The sequence below is a fragment of the Leptonychotes weddellii genome, chromosome 2 (assembly GCF_054177405.1).
Source record: "Leptonychotes weddellii isolate Sample4059 chromosome 2, ASM5417740v2, whole genome shotgun sequence".
In the NCBI taxonomy this organism is placed as follows: Eukaryota; Metazoa; Chordata; class Mammalia; order Carnivora; family Phocidae; genus Leptonychotes; species Leptonychotes weddellii.
The window spans coordinates 124,326,378-124,345,891 of NC_138370.1; positions in this window are offsets into that span (position 1 = coordinate 124,326,378).

Here is a 19,514-nt window from a genome sequence, read left to right on the forward strand (position 1 = left end):
TGACTTATTTCGCTCAGCATAACACCCTCCAGTTCCATCCACGTCGTTGCACAGACTCTGAGGGTCCGCCAGCTTTAGTGTGGGCCTTTTGTGAATATTTCATAAGCCGCCATACTGCTACGGACGGTGAGAAGATTGTTGGGCTGGAGGTGATAACATTACTGTCTAACTCAATTCCTGCTTTATTCATGGAATCAGGGCAGGCTTTAGCAGCTAGATAGAAGGCAAAAGGTGAAGAAAAGGCAGAAGAAAACTGAACTTCTCAAATGCCTCCTAGAAATAATATGATTATTCTGGCCAAACCACATTCTCTTTAAACTCTGTAACTCCTTGTCAAAAGTCTCAAATTAAACTTAGTTTAGATTTTCTTTCTTTTTTTATTTTTAAAATTTTAATAATTAAATGTTAAATACACACCACCATTCTGCTCTCTTTTCATGACTTTAGTTTTTTTAGGCTCCACATATAAGTGATATCATCCAGTCTTTCTCTGACTATTTCACTTAGCCTAATGTTTTCAACGTTCATCCATGCTGTTGCAAATGGCAGGATGTCCTCTTTTCTCATGACTGAATAATATTCCATTGTAAATATATGCCGCATCTTCTACACCCATCCATCTGTTGTGAGCACTTAGGTGGTTGCCGTATGTTGGCTACCATGAATAGTGCAGCAATAGACATGGGAGCGCCCATCTCTCTTTGAGATCCCGTTTTCATTTCCTTTGGGTATATACGCAGAAGGGGAATTGCCGGATCATTTGGTGGATCAGTTTTTAATTTTTCAGGAAACTCCATGTTGTTTTCCATTAAATTATGTGGATAATCTTGATTATAATATAATTAGTGATTTTGCTAAAATAAAGGTAAACAAGGAAAAATAATCTTAAAGAATGGACATTAATCATTTACAATTGATTAAGTATAGAACTCAAGGTGGTATAAATTATTAAATATATAAATATACATAATGTATTAATCATTTATGAATCACGTATGTCTCTTTTATTACTCAACCACCCATCACTAGGTCACCTGTACTGGGCCACTATTAACAGAACACCCGGGGTGCCTGGGTGGCTCAGTCATTAAGCATCTGCCTTTGGCTCAGGTCATGATCCTGGGGTCCTGGGATCGAGCCCCGCATCGGGCTCCCTCCTCGGCGGGAAGCCTGCTTCTCCCTCTCCCATTCCTCCTGCTTGTGTTCCCTCTCTCACTGTGTCTCTCTCTGTCAAATAAATAAATAAAATCTTAAAAAAAAAACAAAACACCCGGACTTGTGCAGTAGCAATTAAGTTCAGTCATCCTCAGTCAGATACTGAGCAGAGCTTCACATGACTGCTTATTTTGTTGTTAACGAATGCATATTTGTTAACATGGGAGAATAGAACATATTTTTTGAGCAGTCTCTTAGCTCGAGTTATAGTTTTGTAATATTTAGATATATGGGATGGGGGCCTCTACTTTTATTCTTGCCCTGGGCCTAACCATTGTTTGGGGCAGACTAGCAGGATCCCGTTTCTGCCTCTAGAGAACTCCTAGCTCCAATCCTTAATTTTTCTCCAATTACATGTCAGTTCTTCTCTTTCCATCACCATCTATTCCTATTAGTACCCCTGGTTTTCAACCAGCAGGAAGCCATTCTAACAAGGCTAGCACTGGGTCTACTCTTACCACCTCTGGTAGCTTCCACACTTATTGGTCAGTGATGCTGGCCCTCTGACCACTGCTGCCTACTACAGAGTTGTGAGGTTTCATTTTGGAGGGCCAAGCTGAAGAGAATCGTGTTGGGGCCATGTGTGTGTGTGTGTGTGTGTGTGTGTGTGTGTGTGCGCACGCACGTGTGTGTGATTGTGTTGGGATGGGGGTATGGGCATGGAATAAAGGTGCGAATAAAGAAAGGACAATGAAGAGGAAAAGTGGAAATAAGATGTATGAGTGTACAAAATGATAATTATGGGTATTTGTATTAAAATTTCAAAAAGAAAACTAATGATGAGCACAGGGTTCTGAGGGTAATAACAGAGGTGGCAGTGAAAACCGTCTCTTCATCAGTGGTCATGAGAAACTCACTTTGAGAACTAGAGATATTCACAATCAGAATTTTTTTAACTTATGTAAACCATTTAGCCTTAATGAATAAATCAGAATTTTACTGATTTTTTTTTTTTAGCCAAAGCCTAGATAGATTCATTATGAGGATATAATATGGCTTTCTGAAACTTTGACCCCACTTGATTCTCCTCTGTTTACTTCAGGCTAGGCTTCTCAATGAGTGAAATGTTCTCAATCAATTGGCCAAGCTAACTATGGCCTCATGAGTCCAAATGTCCTTTGATAATAAAGAGGTAACAGGGAGGTCTGGCAATGGCTCAAGTCTTCAGAAAGCTATCAATGGGAATAAAGGCAGTTAAAGATGAAAAGAAGTTCCAACACCCTCTCCTTAATAACTGTAGTCCTAGAGGAGCTTGGGTGGCTCCACTGGTTAAGCCTCTGACTCTTGATTTTGGCTCATCTCATGATCTCATGGGTCGTGAGATCCAGCCCTGTGCATCGGGCTCCACAGGGAGTCTCCTTGAGGATTCTCTCGCTTTGCCCCCCCGCCCCCCACTCATGTACTGCATGAGCACTCTTTCTCTAAAATAAATAAATAAATCTTTAAAAAAATAATAGTAGTCCTAGAATCAGCAGCCTGCTTCACAAACAAAAATAGGGAGAAAAAAGATGAGAAAAGAGTTCAGGGGAACAACAGAATCAAGAGACAGGATACAAAGCAAGGGGTTGGGGAAGCTTCATACATTGTCACTCTAATGGTTGTGACTCCAATGAGTGGCTAATTAGAATACCAGGGAACCATCATTCCTGGATCCTGAGAAAATGCAATAGGATGATTTCTGCTGCAAACCATATTTGATTCATAATTTGCAATTCCTGCCTAGGAAAGGAGACACTGTGAGAGTGAATCTCGAGATCTGTCCTGGTGTGCTCTGAGAACCAGAATCGAACACCTGCATCAGAATCACATGGGCACTTGTGAGATGGTTGCTTCCTGGGTCTCACCGTAGACCTACTGGAGCAGAAGCTCTGAGATCAGGGTCTGGGGGAATGAAGTTGAAACAAACTCCACTGTGGGTCTATATGCACAATGAGGTTTGAGAATTACTGACTTAGAAGATAAAGACGAATGACATTTTCTTTTATCCACTGTCCCAACTTGTGTTTTGACAGGTAAGAAATGAAGTAACGCTGAAAGTTTCCAGGGAGAACTCAGAAAATCTCTGTAAAACAAGAGCTTGCTTTCTTAGCATGTCACCAAATGAGCCAACTGTCAGTGTGGCGGGAGGGTTGAACGTCCTCACTGACATGACCACATGACCTCACCTGGGTGGTAATTTGAAGAATTACAAATTATAGAGATTGGTTAAGCTCAGAAGTATAGGAGAGGAATGAATATAAATAAGATATGGTGAAGTAGTTAGTTAAAATGACATAACACGCTCTGAATCTGTAATGTTTGGATAAGGTAAGTATAGTTCTTCTTAACTATTCATTGAAGCTGGACTGGGCTGAGCAATGGTTATATAACAGGATATTAAAATAGAAGTGTCAGCTAACTATGTGAGTTGTGAGGGAGAACACTGATTTGAAAATGAAAAATATAGGTGTCCAAGAATCAGTTGATTTATGACAAGAGAAAAGAGGATTTGGGGAAGAAGAGGACTTTTTGGAGAGAGCTGTTTGTGTGCTGTGTCCTACCTTCCTCTAAAGGGAAAAGATGGGTGGGGTTTCCCCTTCATCTCAACTGAAAAGGTGGTGCCCTGAGGAGGTCATCGAGAGCTCCTTGAGGTCACTGTGAGTTGCCAGCAGTTTGAGGGGTTCACTGTGACTATGTAGGAATCCTACCTGAAAACACAAAGGGCAAAATTGTAGCTGCTGATGGATGGGCTGATGGATCAGTGTCCTGGGATTGGCCTGCAACCTCGGGTTGCCGTGGAAGGATACCTGCATGTCTCCTTTTTGTCAACTGTGGGCAGCAGGCAGTGTATTACACACAGTGGAAATGTTGGACTATAGTTGTCCCGGTTCCAGAAACCCCCCTGGATGGACAAACAGGGCTCAGCACAGAGAAGCTAAGGATATAGCCAAATTCCTAGGATCTAGGCAACAAGGTGGAAGAGGGACATACTCAAAAGAATCAAGGGAACTTCAGAAAGACCCCTGGTAATGGAAGGTTCCTGTGAATGTGCTCATCAAAGGAGAGGCCAGCTCTAATTATCTGCCAGGCTTTGAAAGTTCTAGGCTAGCTTACGATAGTGTCAGTCCAACAAGAACTGTCCTGCTTCCCTTCCCTTTCTCCCCTCTTACTCTCCCATACCCCTGTCGCCAACCTCAGAGGCATCAGAGACAGCAGCTGGCAGACTAGGGAGAATACGAGAGAAAGGGAGAAGAAGCCAACCACACTCTCCTTCCCTCTTTCAGCCTTGTTACTGGCAGCCGGACCTGGCTGGGGAAAAGGGGGATGTCTCACCTTCGAATGAGGATCAGATGTCCTGATTCTGAGTTGAGACTTTTCTTTTTTTTTTTAATGATTTTATTTATTTATTTGACAGAGAGAGACACAGCAAGAGAGGAAACATAAGCAGCAGCAGAGGGAGAGGAAGAAGCAGGCTTCCTGCTGAGCAGGGAGCCCGATGCGGGGCTCGATCCCAGGACCCTGGGACCATGACCCGAGCCGAAGGCAGATGCTTAACGACTGAGCCACCCAGAGGTCCCGTGAATTGAGACTTTTCAACTTTAAGTAATCCCACTTTAAAATCTTTAAAGGTATTTGAAAGTATAAAAAAAAGAATCTTCTGAGTTTTCATCCAGGAACAAGGAAAAAGTAACAATAATAAAACAACAACAAAATAAGGACTGGAGGAAACAAAAAATAAAGTTGCTTTATAATTGTATCCCATGAGGTGTTCTTGATCAATGTACCAGTTATACTTGGTTAGTGTAGCTCTAGAAGTCACTTGCCCTGGGTGTAATTTGAACAGCTTTTTTTCATTTTCTTAATGGTATCCTTTTTGCTTGGTTACTCAGGCTAAGAACCTGGAACTAAGGAAGATTCAGGCTCTATGGACCCTGAAGTCCTAGGGGTCCTGTTGAAGGCAAGGATTGTAAAATTACAAGGATGAAATTTCTAGGGCCTGTCTCAAATGCCTGGAAAATGTCCTTTCAGGTGTGCGGCCTGGAAGCTTGAGCGTCTTTAGCTTCATGGGGTATCAACCTCTCTCTAAAAGTCAGCTTTTCTCTCTCCTGTTCCATCAACCAAACTATTAACAAGTCCTGTCAGCTCTACTTTTAAAATATATCCCACATCCCATTCTATCACAATATGTCTCTAACCCTAGGCCCACACACCATCATTTTTCACCTGGACTAACTTGTCACTTCTAACTTGTCTTTGGGAGTCCCTTGCACATTCAGTAGTCCAAGTGATCTTGTGAAAAGATAGATTAGATTTTCATATCGTTTCCCTTCTGCAATGGATTCCTATCAAACTTTGAAGGAAACTCTAAATCCCATATGGTTCCCAAGTCTTATAGGATGCTCAATGATCTGGCCCATGACTGTTTTCTGACTTCATCTTCTGTCATTCTCCCGATTACTTATGATGCTCCTGACATAGTGGCATTCTTTAACTTTTTTTTTTTTTTTTTTTAAGTAGGCTCCACACCCAGCATGTAGCCCAAGGCAGGGCTTGAACTCACGGCTCTGAGATTAAGACCTGCACTGAGATTAAGAGTCCGACACTCAACTGACTGAGCCACCCAGGCACCCTCTGCCATCATGGCATTCTTGTTCCTCATCACACCAATCCATTCCCACTCCAGGGCTTTGCTTTTGCTGTTTCCTCTGCCTGAAATATCCTTCTCTTATTTTGTCTTCTAGTTTGCATTTCAGATTTCACCTCCTTAGAGAAGCCTCCCCTGAGCACCTTATCTAAAAGAGCCCAAACACACACCTGCACACATATGCATGCACACACATGCACGTACACACTACAACCTGATTTCAGTCTCTACTTCCTAATGCTGCTTTAATTTCTTCACAACACACAACAGGGTTCATGAGTGTATTAATTGCTTCGAGTTCATTGTAGATCTCCCTTCCCCCCCATGAGGCAAATACTTCATCTCACTTAATGCTGCATCCATGCCTGACTAGAATGATGTTTCAGCACACAGAGAATGCTCAGACATACATGGGAAATTAATGAATACAAGTTTTAAATGTATTCTGAGATGGAAACTTTCTGTGAATGCAGAAGACCTCTTTTCCAGCAATCTGTTCTGGGGAGATTTCACTGCAACAAGAGCATCCTCTAATTCTTCCCTCTTCAATTAGAGGCATCCAGAGGTAAATGTGGAGAGAGCATGGAACTTGGGGTTCCATCCACAAAAATATATTCTAAATAGGTATAGATTCTCTTTCCAAAAAGTCCAAGACCTCTGGGGCCCATGATGGAGACCAGACCTACTAATTGGCTAGAATTTGTCTGGTGCCTCTGGCCAGAGTATAATTTAATGGCCCTCCAGATCTAAAGGATGCCCTAAATAGAAGACTGCTTTGCCTACATCTTCCTGAACCTGCCTTATGACAACTGGCCGTGTGTGACGCTGCTAGAAAGAGCATATAACCACAGAAGGATGGGCCTCCTTCCTGCTGCTGCCAGGCGCTGAGAAATCCTAGTGCAGTCAGCAGGGGGGGCCACATCTGTTGAGTGGCTACTGGGTGGAGCAAAGGGGAAGAACATTGAATTCTGTGATTTCTCCCTGTGAGGATTCACTGTGTTCATATGGAGACGTTCCCATATCACAGCATCTGCATTCTTGAATAGCTAGCCAAAGATCTACACATGCCAAGGAAATACATGAAAAAGGGGACCAGAATAAGATGGTACTAGTCTGGGTTCTCCAGAGAAACAGAACCAGTGGTATTTATTTTAAGGACTTGGCCGGCACATGCAATTGTGGAGGCCAAGAAATCCCATCATCTGATGTCTGCAAGCTGGGAACCAGGAAAGCTGGTGGTGTGGTTCCAGTCTGAGTGCAGGAGAAGACTGATGTCCCAGACAGTCAAGCAGGGAGCAAATGCTCCCTCACCCCACCTTCTGTTCTATTTAGGCCTCCAGGGGGTTGGATGAGGCCCACCCACATTAGGGAGGGCAATCTGCTTTACTCAATCTACCGATTCCAATGTTAATCTCATCCAGAAACACCCACAAAAACATTCAACCAAGTATCTGAGCACCCTGAGGCCCAGTCAAGTTGACATATGAAATTCGCCATCACAAAAAATTGAGGTGGAGACTTCCTGAAGAAAATTTCGAGGGGGGTTTTGAAAGAGGAGAAACTTTCTCAAAGAAAAGTGATGGAGGATTCTCTCTGCCTTTAATGTCTTGCAAGAATTATTTCCTACTTCTGGGTGTGAACTCCTTCCATGGGAAACCTTCTCTAATCCTTACCATGGATAACAGGCCCACTCCCTGCCCAGTGCTTCTTCTGTACCTTATTTATAGCTTTTCTGTATATTGCTAAGGGTACCATTTTACTCTTGCACCTTTACGTGGCTCTGTACTCCATTTACACTGTGAGAGTTTTGCAGGTTTCTGGATAACCTGCAGCATATGGCACATAGCAAGTACTCCGTGTGCCACACACATGCTGGCCAACAAGTCAGGACCTGAGATTGCAGGTGTAGATGTGTAGCCAGGGTAGAGTTAAAGAATGGTCACTCCGTCTGCTTTATGTGCCTCAGGATATGTGTCTGGGTTTGAATCATGGCTCGGACCTTTGTCAACAGGTTGGACAAATTACTTAACTCTCTGTGCTTCACTTTCCTCACTGGCAAAATAGAGAAGAATCATAGTACCTGCCTTTATAGGGCTGTATGACTTCATACATGAATGAGTTAATAATATGTGAAGAGTACTGCATGGCTAGAACATAGTACAAATTTAACTCATTTTAGCCACCATGGTGATTCTTGTTATTGTCACTATTATTCTATTCATCGTACTTGACAAAAACTGTCGATTTATTTTTCTGTTCTTTAATCACACTCTACATTCTGAGAGCAGAGTCTTATTTCATATGCTCTCTCCAAAGCCTCGCAGTGTACCTGGCACATAGCAGGTACTTTCCTCCTGATTGTTGAATGACTTAATTGAATGGATGTGAGTATGAAGGAAGTAGCCGGGAAGAGGGTAGAGGATTCTCCTGGTCTGTTTAGGTTGCAGATGCACGTTTTGCTGGAAAGCGTGGGGTGGAGGAAACAGAATTGTGCCCAGGGTGGGTTATAATATGCTTAGCAAGATAAACTGAGAGTGCAGACCACATTTAAAGAGAACTTTTGGCAGCAGCCCTGTGGGCTTTTTTTATTCCCTGTCTCTTGGCCTGTAATTTGACGTTTAACTGACCTTCATGCACAAAATCCTAGTAATGAATTCAACTCATCTTAGAACAGAAGGTGATAAAAGTAATACTGCGCATCAGGAAAGTAGGGGAATTAATGAAGTAATTAACCTTAGTCAGCATGTTATGTGACCCTAACCCAAGGAACAGATAACAAAACAGGGAAAAATGCCTGAGCCGAAAGACAGTTTATGATCAGTGGGAAAAGGGGAGGATACTTGAAAGCCATAGTGAAAGGCAGCAGCAGAAAAAGCTTTATGGGGCTAGGGCTCAGGGATTGCCCCCACTGAAAGGTTGTGGGTTGAAATTTGGGCTAATGGTGTGTGGGGCATTGCAAGGGTGATTTTGATGGAGGAAAAGTAGCACTTTTTTTTTTCTCTCTCTTTTCCTCTTTCTTTCTCCTTTACTCTCTCTCTCTCTCTCTGGCTTCTCATCTGTTCCTGCCTCAGCATTGTCTTTAGCTTCCCCTATTGGAAGCTCCTTGGAGTCATCCCCTCCTGTGTGATCGCCTGTCCCCTGGCCCCCACACTTCAAGAGAAACAGCCTGGAGTTAATGCAATTCAGGAAAGCTCTAGAGATCCAGGGGTCCTGTGGGACCCTTCCTTGACCCCCATGCCTCCATCAGCAGCTATGAAGGCTGTAGCCCAGGTCTCTGTATGCTCCTGGTTGGATCCCTGCCTTCTGTCCACGTTCAGTACTCTTTGCCTCACCTTCCTTATCTTCCTTGGAAGCATCCGCACTAGTCTGGAGTTCGAAGCACAGAGGCAGAATAAGCTGACCTGGAGGAGCTTTACTTTCTAACCCACCCTCCGCTATCAGACAGATTAGGACTAGCAGAATCCAATGGACATTTCCCCCTCCTTCCTATGAATATACAACAGTTTATATTGAGTATCTGTGACCCACATGACCTGGTTTGTACTGTGCAAAACCCTGGGTAAAAGAGTAGGTTCCCTGCCCTCATGTGGTCAAGGAGGAAAGCTATGGAAATATATGAAGCCAATACAGTGATTGTTGCTGAGATAAAACTCACTCAGGACAGACTAGAGGCACAAAGGGGAGAGGAGTAGGTTCTGCCAGGAATTGGAGAGTCATGAGAAGCTTCACCATTGAGATGCCATCGTGAAAGGTGGGCGATACCTGCCAGGGAGATAAGAGAGCACAGGCTATCGGGGCAGCTGAAGGTGTTCAGCTGTAAGACGGGGACACTGCAGACAGGGCAAGTGTCGCCATCTGGCAGAGAGCGGGGCTGGAGGAACGGGGATGGCCGGATGGGCAGAGCCTTTGGTGCTGGCTGAGAAGTCTCGACTGACCTCTGGCAGCGGGGAAATCCTGAAGGGTATTCAGCAGGGTAGTAATGCGCCTACTCATTTCTTTAGTGACGGTTCCGTAAGATACATGTGTTTTGAACGTGTTACACGCCAGACACCTTTCCAGGCATTCGAGGGACATCAATAAACTGAGGGATAAAAATCTCTGTCCCTGTGGGGTTTACTTTCTGCTTGTGGGAAACAATCGATCCTATCAATAAGTACACTATATAGCACACTAAACGGCTACACGTGCTATGGAAAAATATAGAGCAGATTAAGGGGATCAGGAGTCCTGGGGTAGAGGAAGAGATAGAGTTCAAAACAGGGTGGTCAAAGATTTGAAGGCACTGGAGGAAATGATGCAGATTGGGGGCAGGGGTGGGGAGAAGGTGTCACAGGCAGAAGGAACTCTAGTTCACCGGCCCCACTCAAGCTGGGAGCAGGCCAGGCATGTATGAAGAATCTAGGAGGCCTGAGGGGCTGGAGTTAAGTAAAAGAGAGGAGGTCAGGGAAGTAACTGAAAGGAGGTCATGGGCTCTGCAGGACCCCTATAAGGACTTAGGTTTATATTGTAGTGAGATGAGCAGCCAGTAGGGAGAGACTGAGAGAGAGGGTGGGGGGAGAAAGAGGGAAAGAGAGCGAACACACGCGAGTATGAGCAAGAGCGAGCAGAGGGTGACAGGATCCAACTTAAAATTCAAAGGGATCGTTCAGCTCCTGAGCTAAGCACAGGCTGTGCTGTAGGTCCAGAGCAGAAGCAGGGAGAACAGTGAAGAAGCTGCTGGAATAATCTAGACAAGCGATGATGGTGGTTTGGACCAGAAGCATAACAATGAGAGAAATGATGAGTGCTGAATTCTGGATATATCCAGATTTTTATTGTAGAATTATCAATTTTATAGTGTAGAGGATAAAATTTTGTGTGGGGTTAACATTTATTGAGTGTTTATTATGTGCCAGATACCGGTCTAAACACTTCCCATGTATCGACTCACTTATTTTCCACAGCCATCCAATGAAAGAGGAATCATTATTATTCTCCACTTTCCATATGAGGGGACTGAAGCAGAGAAATCATAGTGGGGTTGGGAAAATTAGAAGATTATTCCAGGCACGAGATGATAAGGGTCTGGGTTAATGCTATAGCATTGGAAATGAAGCGGGAAATCAGGTTCTGAGGTGGTGGGGGAGAGAAGATAACATTTTCCATCTTTAGTTACTTTATTTCTTTCTTCCCAAGCAGGGCATCAAGTAAGTGACCATTAAGATGGTGCAGACAGCTTGAATCTCTTCTCTGGACAAAAGACTTTTGGAAACATTTTCTCTGTAAAGCCATGAGAGACGTTTATTGTTTGCAGAGCTATCACGTTGATTCATGGGGGAAAAGTATTTTTGATGATAATAAAGCAGATAGTTGAAAATAACTGCAGTGTAAATATATCTTTACACCGAGAGAGATGATAGAAATGTAAAAATTGAGAGGGTTGAGGGAAGGTTTTTATAGTAAGTGTTTTAATTTCTTTCCCATACCGTTTTCTGCTAAAGTGAATTTCTAAAGGAGGGGTCTAATTTCTTTCTTGTGCCTGGAATGATAGGCAATGACAATTTGCAAGTCTGGATTGACTTGAAATGGGTCTTATTAATAAAGTTGTCAGCATGAAGGTGGCAGAAGGAGACAATGTGCCAGATTTTGTTTTGGATTCAGTAGAAAAAGACCTTGATTCTAGCCCTAATGCCGAGGCTTGCCATATAAAACCTCCTTATGCCTTATTTGTAAAACAAAGACCACAAGGGACAGCAGTAGGAATGGATGCTTCTAAGGCTTTTTTAGGATGAAAAAGATGCTAAATAAATGAAAGGTACATAATGAAAAACGAAAATCTCCTATTAGGAACCTTTGAAGGGAGAGAGTTAAAGTTATTTACTCACTGGAGGGGATTTTTCTGGGGCATTTACCATCTTGACAGTTTGCCCAAAGAAAGGGATACGGCAGTTAGAAGTTATTAAGATTTACAAACGTCATTTGTCATCACAGCTGGATACTCAGTAACAGCTTTTCAGTCTAGATTGCACTTCAAGCCTTGCCCTTCGTTTTCTCTGGGCATCGGCTGTAGTTACAAAGCCTCCTTCCTTTAGATTTCTTTGTTTGTGGGAATGTGGGCTGTGTTTTAGTGCAATCCATGTTCCTCCTGCTGCATTAAATCTCCATTTTGTGCCCTCAGGCATACTTAAAAATATATTCCAGATAGCTGAAAGATGGTGGTGTGGGCTGTGTCGAAATGTAACCTATGCAACTCACATTGAAATGATTGGATAATCGCCATTACCTTGGACTTGTTGACAGGATAAGAATGCAGAAATTGCTCGGTTGTATCACTGCTGAGACCAAATAGACCATGATTTGTAAGAAATACATTTCAGTATTTATTTTTGTATTTCCATGGGAGCAGGTGAGCATATAAATATTACGGGCCATAAACCAAAAGTACTCGTCTTAAATTAAATAGCAATTTGAAGATCATCTAGAATATGGGGAATTCTTAGCCATTTATATGCTAATTTGCTTTTTAAATTATTTTTTTAAATGTCTAGTTTCATGGCAGATTTAAGCAGAAACGGTTTCTTAGTGACCATCTGGTCATTTTAAACCATGTTGAAAGAAGAAATCTTGACACGTTGTATTCGCATTTTATGGCTGAAAAGGGCTGTTTAAGGTCATCTCGTCTTGGAATCTCAGCACCTCCAGGTTGGGAGTGAGATGAAATTCTTGAATTTCCTTTTCAATACACAGCACGGGCATTTCCAGTGCCAGGGAATTCATTATTTCCCAGAGGAATCTATTCTCTCATTAGAATTTTAGACAGATCTTCTTTCTATTGAATCCAAATTCATCTGCCTCTAACCCCTGGGTCCTTGTTGCAACCAAAGACACTGAGCAGTATGAATAGAATTTATTTTCTATGTGACAACTCTTCAAAAATTTGAGGAACTCTATCATGCAAGCTACTTTCCCCACGTCCCTCCTCGCCTCTGTCCTCTCTGCTTATGGATAAACAACCCAAAAAGAACTGTTATTTATGAAACAGAGGCAAGAACTCTCGCCAGTCTGGTTAAGTTTAGCAACCTATCATTGAGGCGATATGCATTCTTCCCTTTTGGGATCACTAAAATATATTTCCTTATCTTGTCTTTTGGAACGGATTTCACATAGATGGCTAATAGCTCGTCCTCTCCTCTCCCCGACCCCTGTGCTTTGGAATATAATTCATATGAATCAAAACACTTGAATTCATCAAAGGATTGGGGAACTCTTTCTTTAAATCCCTATATTGGCTTTGGTGTTTTTTCCTTTTTACATTTTATTTTATGGTGGTAAGAACACAACATGAGATTTACCCTCTTAACAAAATTTCAAGGGAACAATACATTATTGTTGGCTGTGGATACAATGTTGTACAACGGATCTCTAGAGCTTATTTATCATGATTAACTGAAGCTTTATGCCGGTTGATTAGTAACTCCTCATCTCTCCCTCAGCCCTGCCCCTGGCAATCACCACTCCTCTCCTCGATTCTATGACCTTAACTATATTAGATGCCTCCTATAAATGGAATCATGCAGTATTTGTCTTTCTGTGACTGGCTTAGTTCGCTTAGCATTACGTCCTCAAGGTGTATCCATGTTGTTGCATAGTACAGAAACTCGCACCTGTCTGGATGGCTATTACCTGAAAAACAGAAGACGGTTATTGTTAGTGAGGACGTGGGAACATTGAAACTCTTGCACACTGTCGGTGGAATGTAAAATGGTGCAGCCAGTATGGAAAATGATATAGGAGTTCCTCAAAAAACTAAAAATAGAACTACTGTATAATCCTGCAATCCCACTTCTGAGTATTAATCCAAAAAAATTGAAATCAGGACCTCAAAGAGATAGTAGCGCTCATATCTATATTCACTGTGTCTCTGTTCACAACAGCCAGGATGTGGAAAGAACCTAAATGTCCACTGACAGATAAATGGGCAAAGAAAACGCGGTACATACATATCAATAGGATACCATTCAGCCTTTAAAAAGAAGGAAATTCTGCACTCATCTCGGATTTTGATACTTCTTCAAATACCCTCTCTGCCTCTTTTGTTCTCCTTGGCAGAAAAATTAAATCACAACGAAAGTACAAACTTTTAAAGATTTTTTTTTTTTAAAGATTTTTTTTTTTATTTATTTACTTGAGAGAGAGAATGAGACAGAGAGAGAGAGCACGAGATGGGGGAGGGTCAGAGGGAGAAGCAGGCTCCCCGCCGAGCAGGGAGCCCGATGTGGGACTCGATCCCGGGACTCCAGGATCATGACCTGAGCCGAAGGCAGTCGCCCAACCAACTGAGCCACCCAGGCGCCCGAAAGTACAAACTTTTATTTATTTATTTATTATTTTTTAAATTAACATATAACATATTATTTGTTTCAGGGGTACAGGTCTGTGATTCATCAGTCTTACACAATTCACAGCGCTCACCATAGCACGAAAGTACAAACTTTTAAAAATGTGCGTGTGTTTGTGGTGAGCATAGCATAAGGTATAGACATGCCTAATCACTACGTTGTACACCTGAACCAATGTAGCATTGATACAGTTTTTTAAAAAGCTTAAGAAAATGTGTGCGCGCGTGTGTGTGTGTGTGTGTGTGTGTGTGTGTGTGAGATACGTCTTACACCATTGGCACAGAGCAACCGGTCATGCTCCCATTTGCTATTTTCATTATGAACATAATTATGTTTCATTATGAACAAATTTTCCATGGTCCCAAGTCATTTTCTTTTCTTTTCTTTTTTTTTTAAGATTTTACTTATTTGACAGACAGAGTGAGCACAAGCAGGGGGAGCAGTGGCAGAGGGAGAAGCAGGCTTCCCGTGGAGCAAGGAGCCCGATGCGGGGCTCGATCCCAGGACCCCGGGATCATGACCTGAGCCAAGGCAGACGCTTAACGACTGAGCCACCCAGGCAACCCCCAGGTCATTTTCCTGTATCTCAGCCTCTTCAGATGCTGTCGTCACAGGTCTGTAATAGTTATTCTTATCTGCACTTGACTATGTGACTTCCCCTCCAGCTTTTATAGAATTCTTAACTAAAATTGTTAAGGTTACAAAATTGGAGTCATGTTTTCTGACAGCTTTTAACTCTTTTTTTTTTTTTTTAAAGATTTTATTTATTTGACAGAGAGAGACACAGCGAGAGAGGGAACACAAGCAGGGGGAGTGGGAGAAGGAGAAGCAGGCTTCCCGCAGAGCAGAGAGCCGGATGTGGGGCTCGATCCCAGGACCCTGGGACCATGACCTGAGCCGAAGGCAGACGCTTAACAACTGAGCCACCCAGGCGCCCCGCTTTTAACTCTTTTAAAGCATACACTCTTTTTAGCTTCTTAAGCCCTATAAATATGGCTGTTTGTCTCCAATATGCCTTTGAAAGCCTGTCTTCTTTCAATTGGGGCTACATAGCTGATGCTCGTCCTTCTCCGTGTGGCCATAACTAATGCTAGGGTTGCGTAGTCATTTTTCTCCTATGTTTTATTTTGTTTTAAGTTTTCAACCAATTTCACCTTGTGAGTTAGAATTACACACAAAGCAGCAATCCCTCCGCGTCTCTTCCTCTATATTTTGAAGAGACACAATATTTTGGGGAAGTCAAGTGAAGAACTCATTAGATACGCTGTTATTCCCAAATGAGACTTCCAGCAGGTGGCTACAGGACTGACTTCACCCACCACTACTATCTGAGCTGCTTAAAGTCATAGCCAATGATTTACTCTTCTAGGTCATTGGAGCTGAAGAGTGTGCTCAGGGCTCAGAATTTGAACATATCCTAACATCGCTCTGCCGCAAATCAGCTATGTGACTTGGGGCAACTTTTTAACTTCTGTGTTCTCGTTTCCTTATCAGAAATGAGAATGACAATAATGCATAGTTCACAATATATTTGGTGAGCACTTAAAAAGTGAGTGCACCTCAAGTGCTTAGAATCGTGCCAGGTGCACAATAAGCATCACTAAGTGTTCATTGTTACTGTTATTCCAGCAGAGGGATGAGGCACTTATGTACCCTTAACTGAAAAAAAAAATTTCTCCCCTACCTGTGAAGGGGACCTATGGAATAACTAGGGAAGACAGGAACATTCGTCTTATCCAGAATGAGTGTGTCTACAGCTGGGTAAAAAAGATGCTATAGCCAGAACACCCTCATATCGAATGTGTTTGTTTGGGGATCCCAGCATTTCCTCACATCACGCCTACACATTTAATATCTATTTGACGAACTGGAATATAGGAACGAGAGGAGTAAAAAGTTTTTTTCGGACAATTTTGTTGTTACATGGGTTAGGAAAATTTTCTCTATCTGGCCAATTGTTTGCAAGATATTCCCACAATAATGTTAACTTCTATTCCTCTATCTCCCGTTTCCTTACCATTAATGCTTTCCACCATGCTTCAGACCTCTGCTTTTAGGATCTGAGATTCCCACAGAGGTATAAATCTCTACCTCCTCTTCTAACAAGCTTGCTTCTTTTTAAAATCCCATACCAGTGATTGCTATAATTGCACCAAATCTTGGGATAACGTGGAAGCCATCTTGAGTATCATCATCATACTTAATATTAAGTACTTAGCATATGCCACCCACCATGTCGCATGCCTTATATGAAATATCCCATCTAAGCCTCATAGGAACCCTGTGAATCGGTTCTGCTATAATTTTCAACTTAAAGATACAAAACTTTGGGTTTGGAAAAGTTAAATTACTAGCCCAAAGTCACATAGCTGATAAGAGACAATGCTAAGATTTGAACTAAGGTTGTATCCTTCCCTAAGATTTAAATTTCAAGACTGTAGTATTCCTCACTTTAACTTTTTAACTTACTTTTTGTGCTTATAACATTAGCACATAGTGTGGCCTAAAAACTCTTCCAAATTATTTTTTCTCACGGAATTTATAGTAACTCTGATGGATTAAGTGTTGGTCACTTACATTCATCTCTATGGGGTGCTCTGTACATCCCTCTGTACTACATTCTAAAGGAGGAATGTTGAGGTGAGTCAAAGATATAATGGGGTCCCCCCAACAATCACAAGTGAGCCGCCATGCTAAGAGGTGAAGATTTTAGATGGAGGAGCAAGGGATCAATGGTGTTGTTTTCTTCATGGTACTGTGTACTAGTTTGGAGAAGACTTTGAGGTGTTTAAGACCAAGATATGGTACAGAGTAAAGGAGGTAGACAGGCTAGGCCAGCTTTACCCTATATCTGGGGGAAATGGCTTTCTTGATCCTGGGCTTGGTCTCCTTACTTCCTCTTGAAAACTGTCTGATAAAATTCAAACGACAGGATCAGGATGTGACCTAGAGAAAAAGTACGAAAGAGACGGTTGTATTTATCATCTTTTAGTTTCACTATGCTTGGTTCATAGTAAGCTCCCCAGGACAGTCTACTAACAGAGTAACCAACTGATGAATTAATTATTGTAGCAATTCAGTTGACCAGGAGTTTGTTGACATTTGATATATTTTCCTTTGTTTCCATATTTAAATTTTTATAGTACATTTCTTTTTCTTGAGAACTGATCTAGAAGCTGGAAGGCATAATAAACTTTCTAGATTTTTCTTACAGGTTTTTCAGAAACTTTGAGTCTTAATGGAGGAAGAATTAGTCATTGAGATTATTCCTGGAAGGTCCTCTGAATTTTAGTTATCTGGGTTTAGAAGATCTCAAACCCAGATTCATCCAGCTTTACAGAGTCTTACCTTTTGTTGTAGGCTATAAAGTTGGTCTAAGATTTTTAAGAAGGTTAAATACTTTTCTATTGTGGTTGCAGTGGTAGAATGTCATACCAATGCAGACCTCCCACATCCAGGCTCAGGTGAAGAAGGAAAGTTTATCAAGGGCCTACAAGATTCCATCATCAGGATATATGGCACCACCCCCAGAATGCAAGTATGTTATTACCTCTATTATGTCCCCTCTGATTTTATTTTACCTCCACAGCTTGCAAACGAAAAGAGAGGCCTGATCTTATGTTAGAAAAGTCTGGAGTTCTAACCCATAGGCCCTGAGAGGCCTATTTATGTCACATCCCATCTCTGTGTCCATAAGCAAGTCATTTAACTTACTTTAGCCTTAGTTTTTTTTTTTTTTTTTTTATCTTTAAGATGGGAGAAGTAACACCTTGCAGGGTTATGATGAAAATTAAATGAGAAATATAACAATAGATTCTTTGCATATTATCTACACAGAGGAGGCTTTAGAAAATCAGTAGGAGATATTCGTACGGTTACAATGCTCATCTTAATCAGATTTTACCTGATTGAATAGGGGTCAGAGGAGAAAGGCCTGTTCTGCCCAGGTTCAGCTCTACCCCAGGTGGAGTTACCTAGGTTTGCATTTCCAGTGAAATTCTGGAAGACTGGAAGAAAGTTTACCATGCAGGCCAAAGTGGACCATAAGCAAAATGAAGAAGGGTAAGCAAAGATTGTCTCGGCTCTCCCTCCCCTGAGCTTTTACTGGGATCTTTCTCCCTTCTCTTATTCCTTTGCCATGGCAAGCTGACCTAATTTTTGAGACTAACAACCCAACCAGTAGTCTTTAATGATGCTTTATGTAGCAATCGGAAATTACTTGTCACATCTCACCTTTTGTACAAAATTAGTTCATTGAAACTAAGGTGGTGGTAAATGGTATTAATGCCTCGATGCATTAGCTTTCTCAGGTAACAACTTTGAACCTTTTATAAGCCTCCCCGGCAATTTTATTCACTGGAGAACGTAATTTTAGTGAAAGAGAGTTTTAGCAAACCATTTGAGCGCTCAGCTGGGGAGCCCTGAAGTCACACAGCTGAGTCACCAGCCTATCTGGCCAAGGAGTGCTGCTCCAGACTAGAGGGTACTGAGGAGTTTATGATTTTGAGTCTGGGGCACCTGGGTGGCATGGTCGGACCGACTCTTGCTTTCGCCTCAGGTTGTGATCTCAGGGTCGTTAGATCGAGCCCCACGTCTGGCTCTGTGCTCAGCGGGGTGTCTGCTTCAGATTCTCTCTCTCCCTCTGCTCTCTCTCTCTCAAATACATAAATAAATCTTTAAATAAAATAAAATAAAATAATTTTGAGTCCAAAATGCCATGTTTTATCTAATATAAAATGCCATCGATAAGATGCACCATTATTTTATGACAAGGAGAATTCTTTTAATTAAAAAAAATTTAAACTATGACCAATGCTTTCTTATTACTTGGAATTTTAATTTTACCCTAGTTGAAAGAGATACACTAGTCTTATTTAGACATCGATTCTTTTTTTTTTTGCCTAATACTTTATTTTATTTTTTTAAATTTTATTTTGTTATGTTAATCACCATACATTACGTCATTAATTTTTGATGTAGTGTTCCATGATTGTTTGCGTATAACACCCAGTGCTCCATTCAGTACGTGCCCTCTTTAATACCCATCACTGGGCTAATCCATGCCCCCACCCCCTCCCCTCTAGAACCCTCAGTTTGTTTCTCAGAGTCCATAGTCTCTCATGGTTCATCTCCCCCTCCGATTTCCCCCCCTTCATTTTTCCCTTCCTACTATCTTCTTTTTTTTTCCTAACATATAATGTATTATATGTTTCAGAGGTACAGTCTTACACAATTCACTGCGCTCACCACAGCACATACCCTCCCCAATGTCTATCACCCAGCCACCCCATCCCTCC